Raw genomic sequence first — 13801 nt, forward strand, 5'->3', positions numbered from 1 at the left:
GGGTGGAAAGTGAGATATGCATATTGAATACTTCCTTTGAAAAATGTTGCTCATTTTCCACTGACTCCTAATAGATAACAACACCCACCATGCCCTTGAAAAAACAATAAGCAAGATGCAGGAAATCTAAATATGTTTTAGTATCACAGAATTGTTTCCTAAAACCTGCATTCCAGCACAGATCAGGAAGTGAGGAAAAGAACAGAAATTAGGCTGAGCAATCAAGGATTAAATAATGGTTTGATGTTTAGAGAAAGGTTTATAAAGAAAGAATAAAACATAATGTAATAAAGTAACATCCAGAGAGTGCCACCTATGTTCCTGAGTGTAGGAGGGAGATGGACAGAAAGACAGCAAGACCACCTCCTGGGACCTATGAAAAACTGAGTTGATTTTAGGAAGAAAAGCCGGGTTCAGTTGCAACACCACCTTGTCCTGACGGAACACAGACTCAGAGACACTTCACATTGACGTGATGGATACCAAAAAGACCATCTTATAAGTCAAGATGTTCAGAGGACAGGTGACCATTGGTTCAAAGGGCGAACCTGTTAGCGCCGACAAAACCCAGTTCAGGTTCCAGGTTGGGAACCTGTGAATCGTTCGTGGAGATACAAGAGCCACCCCCTTAAGGAAATGCTTGAGCAAGGGATTTGAAGATAATGCCCCCCCCAGACAGGAAAATATACTACTGAGAGAAGAGCTTGACGCTTGAGAGTAGCTGCACTCAACCCTTTGTGCAATCACGATTGCAGAAAACCTAGGAGAGCCTGGACAATGGAGCAACTGAGTTTTTTGAGCACTATCTCGAAAAGACCCTCCAGGTGGAAGAGTAAACCCTATTAGTTGATTGCTTGCATGAGGCCAATAGCGTATCCAGCACCTTCCCTGAAAAGCACAAGTCCCTCAACCAGATCTGCTCAGCCTCCAGGCTGTCAGCTGGAAGAGTTCCGGTTGAGGGTGGTGAACTGGGCCCTGGATGAGGAGGTCTGGTCTGATAGGTAACTGCCACAGTTTCCTGACTGAAATATTCAGCAGGTCTGGGAAAAAGGGCCGTCTTGGCCAATATGGAGACACCAGGATTAGTTCCTTTGTCAGTGTCCAGACCCGTTGAATTGTGTGCTGTATCAGTCAGAATGGGGGAAAGGCGTACAGAAGACCTCGCAGCCAATCCACCTCGAAGGCATCCGTTCCCAGAGCCTGGGGACATGGGGTTCGTGTGATGAACTTGCCAACTGCGCATTGTCCGGTGTTGTGAAGAGGTCCACCTCTGGGTTGCCCCACTGTTGTGACAACTGGTAAAACACTGCTGGGTTCAACTGCTACTCTGCCTCCTTGGTCGCCCTCCGACTGAGCCAGTTGGCCACAAAGTTGTCCGTGCCTGCCAGGTTCTCGGCTCTCAAGGAGGCCAGGTGATGTTCCATCTACTTGAGCAGGTGATCCGCTTCAGATATCAACCCCTTCGAGCGTATGCCCCTTTCTTTGTTCGCGTACAACTTTGCAGTTGTATTGTAGGTGCATATAAGCACATGCGCTCCTCTGATCTCTGACATGAAAGCCTTCAGGCTGAGGCCACGAGTTGACCCAGGTGAGCCTCCCATCCTAAGACTTGCATCCGACGTCATGATTATCTGGGATGGATCTTCCAAACTACCCCCCTGGGTTATTCGATGTGGATTCAGCCACCAGCCAAGCTCCGCCCTTAGAAGTCGAAGAACTGGCACCAGATGTCTGCGCTGAAGCAGGTTCTCTTCATGGAGAGGTAGGAAAAGTTGCTGGAGTGTTCTCGAGTGGAATTGAGCTCAAGGGAATATGTCGTAAGCTGACACCATGAGTCCTTGGAGGCATGCTAGAATCATTCGATCCATCTTGGGGGCTGAGGCATCTCACGTGGCAGCTGAATAACACTCTCTCCACCATGAGCCTCATTTGAAAGAGTTGCATGTCCAGCTGTACCCCAAGGTGTGTAATCAACTGGGAGGGGTCCAGTACACTCTTCCGCATTCACCATGAAGCCCAGCCACTGTAGCCAGGCTACAGTGAGATTCATGTCTATCTGGGACTGATCCTCTGATGGGGCCCTCATCAGAATATCATCCAAGTAGGGATGTATAAAAATCCCCATTGTCCAGAGGTAAGCCACCAAGGCCACCAGTACCTTTGTGAATACCCTCGGTGCCAAGGAGAGGCTGAAGGGCAACGCCCAGTACTGGTAGTGCACATTGTCGTACGAAAACTGGAGAAACCGTCTGTGGTGCTGGTGTATTGGGGTATGTAGATATGCATTGGAGAGATCCATGGAGGTCAACCAATCTCCCTTCTTTAGTGCTGTGGTTATGGACCTGAGGGTCTCCATTTTGAAGTTTTCTTGGACACCCACCTGTTTAACCATTTTAGGTCTAGAAGGGCCCTGGTATTGCCATTCATTTTGGCCACTAAGAAAAAAACTGAGTTAGACCCCTGATTTCCTCTCTGAGTGTGCCACTGGTTCTATAGCCTGAACGTTAGTAAGTGGCGAATGGAGTTTAAATAACTTTGATGTTTCTCTGGGTTTTGGGATGGTGGTGTGGGGAGGAAGAAACTGTGCGGAACCTTTGTGAATTCTAAAACGTATCCCCTGGATACTGTTGCCAAAACCCATTTGTCCGAGGTGATGTCCCTCCACTGGCAAGCAAAACCTAGCAGCCTGGGTCCCACCCCACGTAAAGGACTTACGGGGTGTGAGTCATGTTGAGGGAGCCTTCTGGGCGCCCTTCTGAAATTTTCCAGAGATGAAGGATGCTCTTCCTGATCTTGATGAGGGGATGCGCTTACCATCTTTGTCTTGTTGGTTCCAGCGTGGCCTATAGGAAGAAAAACCCATGTGCTTGGAGAACTGTCACAATGAATGAAAAAACTGAGTCTACCTGTGTTTCCTTACATCCTTCTTAGCCATGGGAAGCACTTTCTTTTTATCTCTGGTCTCCACAAGATGGGTTTCCAGGGATTCACTGAACAGCACTGAGCCAGAAAAGGGGAGGGCCGTGAGATGGGTCTGAGACCTGGCATCCACTGTCCATTGCCTGAGCCAAATGTTATGATGCGCCATGGACCGTGCCGCAAATTGGAGGGCATCCATGGATGCATCAGCTGACAGTGCTAAAACATACGCCATCTTCTTTAGCCATCTTTCACAAATTTGGGGACATCCTCCCTTGCCCCATTTCTTCTGCCCACATAAAAACTGTCCTTGAACACACCGAGGTGGCTGCAGCCTTGAAGGTGACAGCATCTGCCTCAACCCTCCTACAGAGAGCCCCCTCAACCCTCTTATCGCATGGGTGTGACAGAGGCTGAGGGTGTGCGACCCTGGCTGGAAGCAAAAGTGGAAGGGGATCTGGCATAGCTGTGGCAGGATGGCAAACTGCTGTATCTCCCCTCTCTGCGTGAGTTGCTAGAGTGTGATCTGTGCCTCAGTTTTCCCTTATGCGAATGCCTGGTGGTACGCCTGCCTCGTTTGCATTTGAGAACACTGTGCATGGAACCACTGATTTCAGAACAGATAAACTCCTTGACCCAGGACATGAACTTGGGAAACTGGGAATAGGAGGGGGAAAACCTCCATACCATCATTAGAAATACTCACACAACCCCACGGCTCCCACTTGGGGCTGATGAAACACTGGCTGAAGACTTCCTAAGCATTGTGCTGGAGGCTCACAGGAGTCTGTCATGTCTCCCATGTAACAGGAGCTGTGGAGGGAGAAGGAAGAAGAGGCCATAAAATGGAGGCCACAGCTGGCCTGCGCTCAAGAAAAAGCGTGGGAAACCGCTGTGATGGCGCATCGCCTTAGTGACCGCCGCTTAACCCCCTATTGCTGAGATCCGCCCGAATTTGGGGCCAGATGCTCCAAGGCAACACAACCTGTCGGGCAGGCAGTACAGGCGTTGCAGAAACAGAGCTCCACAGAGCAAACAGTTTAAAGCCCTCCAAAATGGCTGCCGTGGTAGCTGAGAAGCACTCCATCGGTGGGAAGAACCTACGTGGAGCCAAACGCCCAGCCACGCTAGAGGTCCCTCACAAGCCATTCCCAGACCCACGGTGTAAAGGCGGGGGGGGAGGGAGAAAAACCCAACAGAGAAATAAGATGTGGTCGAGGGAAAAAAGCAGAGGGAAGTGAACTAGTAGACTGGGAAAGAGAGGAGAACAACCAAAAATAGAAGGAAACAGAAAAAGCAGGAATAAAAGGAATTTTGGAGCAGAGAGAAGAAAGACCCAACCTTCACAGACCGCAGGCAGGGCCAGTCTGGAGGGCGGGATGACTCCCCGTGGAGAGGAAACAAAGGAGTTTGAAGACCCTGCCTGTCATGACCAGTAGGAGGAGTCATCCCTAATCAGGAATGTCCTCCAGCCCTATCTAGCAAATTGTTTCCTAAAACCTGCATTCTAGCACAGACCAGGAAGTGAGGAAAATAACAGAAAGTAGGTGTAAAGGATTAAAGAATGGTTTGATGTTTAGAGAAAGATTTTTTAGAGACACAACAAAGGTTTATAAATGAAGAATAAAAAATAAAGTAAAAAAAGTCAGTGCCTTGGGGCAAAGAAAGGAGCAACTCAGCCTAACTCAACTACTATTGAGCAACCATAGAATGTTCCAGAAGATCAGCTTATTTGTGTGCATGTCACAGTATTTAGGAAACATGCTGGAACAGTTTGTAAGTGTATATAGTTTTCTTAAGCCTCATTCTCAAGTAGTCCACAAACTGATCCTAATTTTTATGGAGCAATTTGTTTCTTGCAATTATTTGCATTTGGAACAAATGGCAATTTGAAAACACATTCTCATAAAATAACTGGTGAGGAACTGAATACTAACAGTGCCTATTCAAAACAATTAGAATTATTTAGTGGCAACAGGTGGTCATTTATTGTGTAATAAAGAGTAATCAGAATTTTTTTCTATTAATATCAACCACTACTTATCAGATCTAAAAGTAGCAGGATATATTGTGGCATTATTAACAACTTTCTTGAATATTATTTCTCCTACTTAATACTGTTGTTGTGCCAGTTTCTTTGGATTCCTCTGGTTAACCAATGTTCATTACAATATTTACTACACAACAGAATACTGTTCTTTATGCCAAAAAGATATTAATTGGTTTTCAATAAGTAACATTAATTTGAATACATCAATAACTAACCAACTAAACAGCACTATTTGTGCTGTTCAAATGGCAACACAAGTCTCATAAGTTCTGGCCATAACTTATTAGCAGAGACTTTCTCTTTAGCACAATATATGAGGCAAGAGAAGGGCCGAGGACAGACTAGCTCATTCAGTGCACATCTGGCATATGTGAGAGAGCCAGTGTAGTGTGGTGTCTAGCGCAGTTAATCTGTTTTCCTCCAGATGATGTTGTACTTCAGTATCTATTGGCCACAGTCAGCATGGTAGCATGGTGAATGGTCAGGGAAGATGGGAGCTATAGTCCAGCATCAAAGGTTTGCCACCCCTGGCTTAGAGTGTTGATGGTCTAGTCACCATCTCTCTCAGTTTAGCTTCCTCCCAAAGGAGGCATACCATGTAATCCATTTTAGGGTCCTTGCAGGAAGGACAGAATAATAAATAAATAAATAAAATAAAATCAAAATTATGGTGATCTATAATTCATATGCTTGTCTTCATGCTTTTAATACATGGGGTGGTATCCAACTAACTTGTTCCATCAGTGCAAATATTTCTGCTTGGAGAACAGAACTTTTCCCCTCTCATCTCCCTTCCCCCCAAATCTCTTCTGGAGTTTTCTTCAAATCTCCAGAGCAGATTGGGGAGGGCACACGTGAGGAGGTGGGGGAGTTCAACTGTGCAAGCGGAAATCCTTGTATTGATGGAACAAGTTAGATGGATAATACCCATTATGTTTTACTAGTAACAGCTAATTCTCTTCAAAGTGGTAAAAACTGATTCATGGTAACATCTCCCAGCAGCATGACACAATTTTTCACGTTTCAAGCAGAAACCAGCTATGCACAACTCCCATGATGTCATCAACGTAAGAACAGCTCAGCTGGTTCAGACCAAAAGTCCATCTAGTTCAGCATTCTATTTTCAATAGCAGACTCTCACAGGCCGCCAGGAATGCAGGCAATAAGCTCTCTGATGTTGCTTGCTTCCCTGCAACAGGTATTTAGAAGTATACCAAGAAACTTCGCCTACATTTATTGGGACATTTAAAAAATATAGCAGTCAATGAATAGACAGTCATGTAGATATTTGTGCAGCACTTACTATTTATTTTAATTTTTAAAGAAAAATGCAGGCAGTCTGCCCTTAAAGCTTGGGAGGGGCAAGACCCACAACTGTGTCAGTATGCAATTAAATGCTTACACCTTGCCATTTTGCAATATCCATTTTATGCTGAAACCAAAATAAAAATATTTTGTATGACTTCTACCACTTTTTGCATATATAGCTGAAACAAAAACTAATGAAAGGAGACAAATATAAGTAAATTGACAAATACTTAAAGACTGTTCTATATCTGCTGCTATTTTAAAGATGTCTAGAAAATTACAATTGTCGAATAAACATTAGAAGTTTAATTTGTAATTTATGATGTTCGGTTATTTGTTTTTCCTCAAAATTTAAGGTTAGCAATGTGTTATAAATATGCAACAAAGTTACAAATAAGATGCAAACACCAGCATCCTAATGTTTTCATTTAATTACCCCTGAAACGCATTCTATTTAATATTCATTACTCAAAAGCTAATTTAAAAGGGAAAGAGGTGATGGTACTTATTCAGAAAGACATGCTTTCATTCACTGCAATAGTTATCTAATATACTGAAGTTAATAAAGCAGATTAATCTACAAGTCCCTTTAAGCCATCACTGAGTTTAGAACAACTGCCTCTTTGACCTTTAACCCTCCTGCTGTGCACCAGTAGCAGGTGCCAGCTGCGCTAAAATGATGGCTGATGTGTTTTAACGCAAAAGTCTTTTCTTACTTTGCTTCTGACCAGCAGCTGACCCTGTAGGAGCAATTGTTTCATCTGTTGGCCTAAAGGGTACATAAACCAGAAACTGATAAACAAAAGCATATATACACCAGCTGCCTAGCCTTAGGGTATACCTCTACCATTGACACCTCTAGCCTTTTTTTGAAAGCCAAATTGCAACCTTTTTGTCTCCATCCACCAATGAGACAATACTTGTTACTTTATGAAACTAAACTTCTAGGCACTCTGAAACAGCATATTGTTAAGTGCTTAACATGTCTCATGATTAGGGAAGTCATTCCTAGCCCAATGTAACTGTTTGTTTTACAAACCGTTTGTACTTTTAAAAATACAAGTGCTTCAAATAACTATGAACATCAACAGATTTTGGATTAAAAACTGAAATTACACAAAATACTAAACCATAGGCAAAAAGGTTTATGCGGGTTCCCCTCCTCAATTTTATAATTGTATGTAGAAACTGTAAGCACAGCATTCTGTATATACCTGCATTGTGTTAGTATCAAAGCTACTGACACCTTTACACCATTATGAAACGGTGTTCTGCATACTTAATGGCTCTGCCTTAAGATGAAAGCAATTATTTTGCTGATAAAAAAGAAACAAGCATGAAAGTACAGTAAATAATAAATACATTTACGCATGTGACAGAATAAAAAGTGCAAATGCTAATATATTTTAAGGCACTACGTTTTTTCCATTCATCAACATTATTTATGATATTACACAATCAATGCTGAAATGCCTACATTTATATTAATAGTTAAAATAAATGGGTTTGAAATTGAATCTTGGCTCGTTCAATATGGTACTTTTTCTTGTTCCTTAACCACTCATGTCTGTGCTGATTTGGTCTACAGCTGCTATATTTCTTTCAATTAAGAAAAAGCTATGATCCTTATTGGATCGTATTATTAAAATGTGCTAAAATCCTGATCACAGATATCAGGGGTTACCAACTTTTTTGGGCCTGAGGGCACATTTAATTTGGATAGAGTGAGGTGGGCATCCTCCCCTCTGGTTGCTTCTTCCCTCCTTTCCCTGGGTTACAACCCCCTCCCCCCAACAGACAGAGAGAAAGCACACACACAAGTGAACACAAATACTAAAAGTTGGATTGAGTAGAATTAAAACAGATCCTCTTCAATGTGCATGATTTTGCACCCCCAACCCCTCAATCAAATTAAAGCTACACAGTAAAAACTATGGATCTGGTGCTTGCCAGTACCACAAAAACATTGATCCTAGGCATGGATCCTTTAGTTTTTGCAAAAATATAGGAGGCAACAAAACTAACAAATCAAACAACACATATGTGGACACAAATGATTTCACCTATGATTTGATGGAGGTTTTTTGGGGAATCTCTTGCAAAAATTATGAGAATCCATAAAGACCTATGTTTTTGTACCATGGCAGTGTTGGAAAAGGCGAGATCTATGATTTTATGGTTCAGTCAATGGAGACACATGTAATTTATGATTTGATGCTGGTTGTGGGGGAAGGCATGAAAAAATTATACACACTCTCTGTCCATACATAAAACTGAAAGAGGAAGTGGGAATGAGCATCACTTTTCCAACTTCCTCCTTCTGTTCTATGTACTTTTCAAGGGGACAAAAGCTAATCAGCCTTGCCACCCCATGACAAAGAGAGTAGTGAGTGTAGGGGGAGGGTGCAGAGGCTTCCCAGGCACAAGGGGAAGTCCTGAGCGATGACACTGCACCTGTGAGCACCACATTGGTGACTTCAGACAGATATTATATCTTAGGAAACTGATCTAGACCCAATACTTTATTTATTTATTTATTTATTTATTTATTAAATTTATATACCGCCCGACTAGCAATAGCTCTCTGGGCGGTGAACATAAAACAACATAAAAATACAATAAATAACAAAACAATACTAAAATACAAGCAACAATCCAACACAATAAACATTTTTAAAATTAAATCAGTATAACTTAAAATGCTTCAGAGAATAGGAAGGTTTTGACCTGGCGCCGGAAGGAGAGCAGAGTCGGCGCCAGGCGTACTTCCTCAGGGAGACTGTTCCATAGTTCGGGGGCCACCACTGAGAAGGCCCTAGATCTTGTCATCACCCTCCGGGCCTCCCTGTGAGTTGGAACCCGGAGGAGGGCCTTCGTAGCAGAACGTAGTGCACGGGCCGGTTCATATCGGAAGAGGCGTTCCGCAAGGTATCGTGGTCCCGCACCGTATAAGGCTTTATAGGTTAATACCAACACTTTGAATCTAGCCCGGAAACATATTGGCAACCAGTGCAAGCTGGCCAGAACAGGTGTTATATGCTCGGACCGCTTGGTCCTTGTCAGCAATCTGGCCGCCGCATTTTGCACTAGTTGTAGCTTCCGAACTGTCTTCAAAGGTAGCCCTACGTAAAGCGCATTACAGTAGTCCAAACGTGAGGTTACCAGAGCATGTACCACTGATGTAAGGTCCTCTTTACTCAAATAGGGACGTAGCTGGGCTACCAACCGAAGTTGGTAAAACGCATTCCTAACCACCGAGGCTACTTGAGCCTCAAGTGAGAGGGAAGAGTCTAAAAAGACTCCCAGACTACGAACCCGGTCCTTTAGGGGGAGTGTAACCCCGTCCAGGACAGGGTATATATCCACCATCTGATCAGAGAACCCGTCCACCAACAGCATCTCAGTCTTGTCTGGATTGAGCTTCAGTTTGTTAACTCTCATCCAGTCCATTGTCGAGGCCAGGCAACGGTTCAGCAAATCGACAGCCTCACCTGAAGAAGATGAAAAGGAGAAGTAGAGCTGCGTGTCATCAGCATACTGATGACAACGCACTCCAAAACTCCTGATGACCTCTCCCAACGGCTTCATGTAGATATTAAAAAGCAGGGGGGACAAAACTGACCCCTGCGGGACCCCATATTGGAGAGCCCGCGGTGTCGAGCAATGTTCCCCAAGCACTACCTTCTGGAGACGACCCGCCAAGTAGGAGCGGAACCACTGCCAAGCAGTACCTCCAACTCCCAACTCCGCGAGCCTCTCCAGAAGGATACCATGGTCGATGGTATCAAAAGCCGCTGAGAGATCAAGGAGAATCAACAGAGTTACACTCCCTCTGTCTCTTTCCCGACATAGGTCATCGTACAGGGTGACCAAGGCTGTCTCAGTGCCAAAACCGGGCCTAAAACCCGATTGAAATGGATCTAGATAATCGGTTTCATCCAATAGCGCCTGGTCAAACATTCAAATGCTGTCAAACATTCTATAGCCTTAAGCATGTCCATGGGAGTAGAAAAAGAGGAAGGCCAAACAAGAGATGGATTGATTCCATAAAGGAAGCCACAGACCTCAACGTACAAGATCTGAACAGGATGGTTCATGACAGATGCTATTGGAGGTCACTGATTCATAGGGTTGCCATAAGTCATAATCAACTTATTTATTTATTTATTTATTTATTTATTTATTTATTTATTATTAATTATATTTCTATGCCGCCCAATAGCCGAAGCTCTCTGGGCGGTTTACAGCATAAAAACATCCAGTATACCATTAAAAACATATATCAAACGCATTGAAACAATATAACAAAATAACTAAACATAGTTAAACTTGAAGGCACATTACAACAATAAAGCATGTCCATAACTTTAAGCAGTTTCAAGCCCTCAAGATAATGAAACATGCCCTAAGATGCAACTGCTTTCTTAGGTCTTATCACTGTATTTACTTATTTAGACATTGTATAAATAGCTCAATAAAAAAGTTCTCTGCAAGGACCTTGTTAAGTTACTTTTTTGTTCCTTTGTTGCAATTCAATACACTAGTGTTTATCCACAGTTTTGTTTTTATATCATCCAAATTGTAGGCATCACATTCCCTTTCTTTGCTTAGGGAACACTGTGCTACACTGACTTTTATGGAAGTCTTCATAAAACACTTATTCAGGTGAATCGAAGAAGGCTATCAAGAAAATTGGCAGTCTGGAAGAGGTTATAGACTGAAATTAGTCTCTTCTCTATGTAAACTGCATACAGTCCTAATATCCTGGCTCTATCCAACACTGTATATATGTACCTATTTCACTTTAAAAACAAAAAAGAAAAGTTTCTTCACAGCTTAATGCATAAATGCCACACAGAAATACAACTTGTTTAAAGAAATGCTGTTATAGCACCCCACTCGGCCCAGTTCTATCACACCACATAGTAATTATAGTCTTTTCTGCATAGTATTCTAATTGCTACAAAAACGACTGAGTGGTTAAGCTAAGAGTGGTGGGCTAAGAAGATAAAACCAAAAGGATAATGTACTACACAGTGCAGAGAACATGTATCCAAACATAAATAGGGGTGATCAGAATTTTGCTACTAATTATGAAAACATTAGAGTGAAACTTTAAGGCGTTTATTAATGACATTTTAGCATGATCCCCTGTGAGGCAGACTAATTTTAAATCTTTTTGTAAAACTCTAGGTATGCTGTTGCCTTTCCCATTACTTGCTACCATGAAATGCAATCAGAATTTTAAATACAAAGAAGATACCACAAAGTACAGCATGTCAAAACACTGAACATCTATTGCAGGTTACACATGGTTAACTTTGGGATGAACGACATAAAAAGCACTAAAGGAAATAAACTGCCATTGATTTACAAACTGCAGAAAATGTATTAACGTGACTTCTATTTACATTGCAGAAGTTATAAGAGTTATGGCTTATGTATGTTGTTCAAAGATCAGTTAATTATATGCAACAAAAAATAGTTAGGGGAGGTGTTGATTTGTTTAATCATAGCAGGAACTGAATAGCATTTGCAATTTGTAGTAAAAGAAAAAGTAAGCAAGTACAAGGATATTTAAAACATTTTGCTACATTGCACAAGACCGCATTAGCACTCAGAAATTATACTGGCTAGAAACAAAACAAAAACGAATCATACAATCAAACCAGAAATTATGCATAATGAGGCTTCTTTCATTCCACATACATGGAAAATATTTTCTAGAACAGTGTCACTTATGCAAGTAAGGGCAACACCATTTGCATTCTACACAAATTTATTTCATTTCTTCAACAGACTAGATTGGCCAATTGAAAGAGATAAAACTTCTTAAAGCTCATTGCTTCAGGTCTACGATTCGATATACACTCTCAGTAGTAGTTTTCATTCTAAGACATAATTAAATAAATGCCTTTCACTGAACTTCTAATACTCGTAATAAGACTATATGTTTTAAATGCCTCTGACTATATCCACAATATTATTATTTCTGCCCTCAAGGCTTTAGCAGGGGACCTGCTTATTATATTATTTATTTTATTTATTTATTTATTAAATTTATATACCGCCCGACTAGCAATAGCTCTCTGGGCGGTGAACATAAAACAGCATAAAAATACAATAAATAACAAAACAATACTAAAATACAAGCAACAATCCAACACAATAAACATTTTTAAAATTAAATCAGTGTAACTTAAAATGCTTCAGAGAATAGGAAGGTTTTGACCTGGCGCCGGAAGGAAAGCAGAGTCGGCGCCAGGCGTACTTCCTCAGGGAGACTGTTCCATAGTTCGGGGGCCACCACTGAGAAGGCCCTAGATCTTGTCATCACCCTCCGGGCCTCCCTGTGAGTTGGAACCCGGAGGAGGGCCTTCGTAGCAGAACGTAGTGCACGGGCCGGTTCATATCGGAAGAGGCGTTCCGCAAGGTATCGTGGTCCCGCACCGTATAAGGCTTTATAGGTTAATACCAACACTTTGAATCTAGCCCGGAAACATATTGGCAACCAGTGCAAGCTGGCCAGAACAGGTGTTATATGCTCGGACCGCTTGGTCCTTGTCAGCAATCTGGCCGCCGCATTTTGCACTAGTTGTAGCTTCCGAACTGTCTTCAAAGGTAGCCCTACGTAAAGCGCATTACAGTAATCCAAACGTGAGGTTACCAGAGCATGTACCACTGATGTAAGGTCCTCTTTACTCAAATAGGGACGTAGCTGGGCTACCAACCGAAGTTGGTAAAACGCATTCCTAACCACCGAGGCTACTTGAGCCTCAAGTGAGAGGGAAGAGTCTAAAAAGACTCCCAGACTACGAACCTGGTCCTTTAGGGGGAGTGTAACCCCGTCCAGGACAGGGTATATATCCACCATCCGATCAGAGAACCCGTCCACCAACAGCATCTCAGTCTTGTCTGGATTGAGCTTCAGTTTGTTAACTCTCATCCAGTCCATTGTCGAGGCCAGGCAACGGTTCAGCAAATCGACAGCCTCACCTGAAGAAGATGAAAAGGAGAAGTAGAGCTGCGTGTCATCAGCATACTGATGACAACGCACTCCAAAACTCCTGATGACCTCTCCCAACGGCTTCATGTAGGTATTAAAAAGCAGGGGGGACAAAACTGACCCCTGCGGGACCCCATATTGGAGAGCCCGCGGTGTCGAGCAATGTTCCCCAAGCACTACCTTCTGGAGACGACCCGCCAAGTAGGAGCGGAACCACTGCCAAGCAGTACCTCCAACTCCCAACTCCGCGAGCCTCTCCAGAAGGATACCATGGTCGATGGTATCAAAAGCCGCTGAGAGATCAAGGAGAATCAACAGAGTTACACTCCCTCTGTCTTTTTCCCGACATAGGTCATCGTACAGGGCGACCAAGGCTGTCTCAGTGCCAAAACCGGGCCTAAAACCCGATTGAAATGGATCTAGATAATCAGTTTCATCCAATAGCGCCTGGAGCTGGCCGTTCCAAGACCTTGCCCAGGAATGGAACATTCGCCACTGGCCTGTAGCTGTTAAAATTG

The 13801-nt window shown here is 42.9% G+C and overlaps 1 protein-coding gene across 6 annotated transcripts in view; it reads right to left on the reverse strand.

Annotated features, from left to right (window-relative positions):
- RANBP17 (RAN binding protein 17) overlaps positions 1-13801 on the reverse strand; it is a 272017-nt gene that overhangs the window by 26302 nt on the left and 231914 nt on the right. Inside the window, exons 27-28 of one of the 6 annotated variants that reach the window (XR_009762109.1) lie at positions 3626-3732; positions 2755-2843 (exon numbers count right to left, since the gene is read on the reverse strand). The exons of the other annotated variants lie outside the window; for them this stretch is intronic. The gene's annotated coding sequence lies outside the window, so the exon portion shown is untranslated. Of the gene's footprint in view, positions 1-2754; positions 2844-3625; positions 3733-13801 lie in introns of those variants that run through there. 6 annotated transcript variants of the gene reach the window in all.

Source organism: Rhineura floridana, chromosome 4, assembly GCF_030035675.1.
Source record: "Rhineura floridana isolate rRhiFlo1 chromosome 4, rRhiFlo1.hap2, whole genome shotgun sequence".
Taxonomy (NCBI): Eukaryota; Metazoa; Chordata; class Lepidosauria; order Squamata; family Rhineuridae; genus Rhineura; species Rhineura floridana.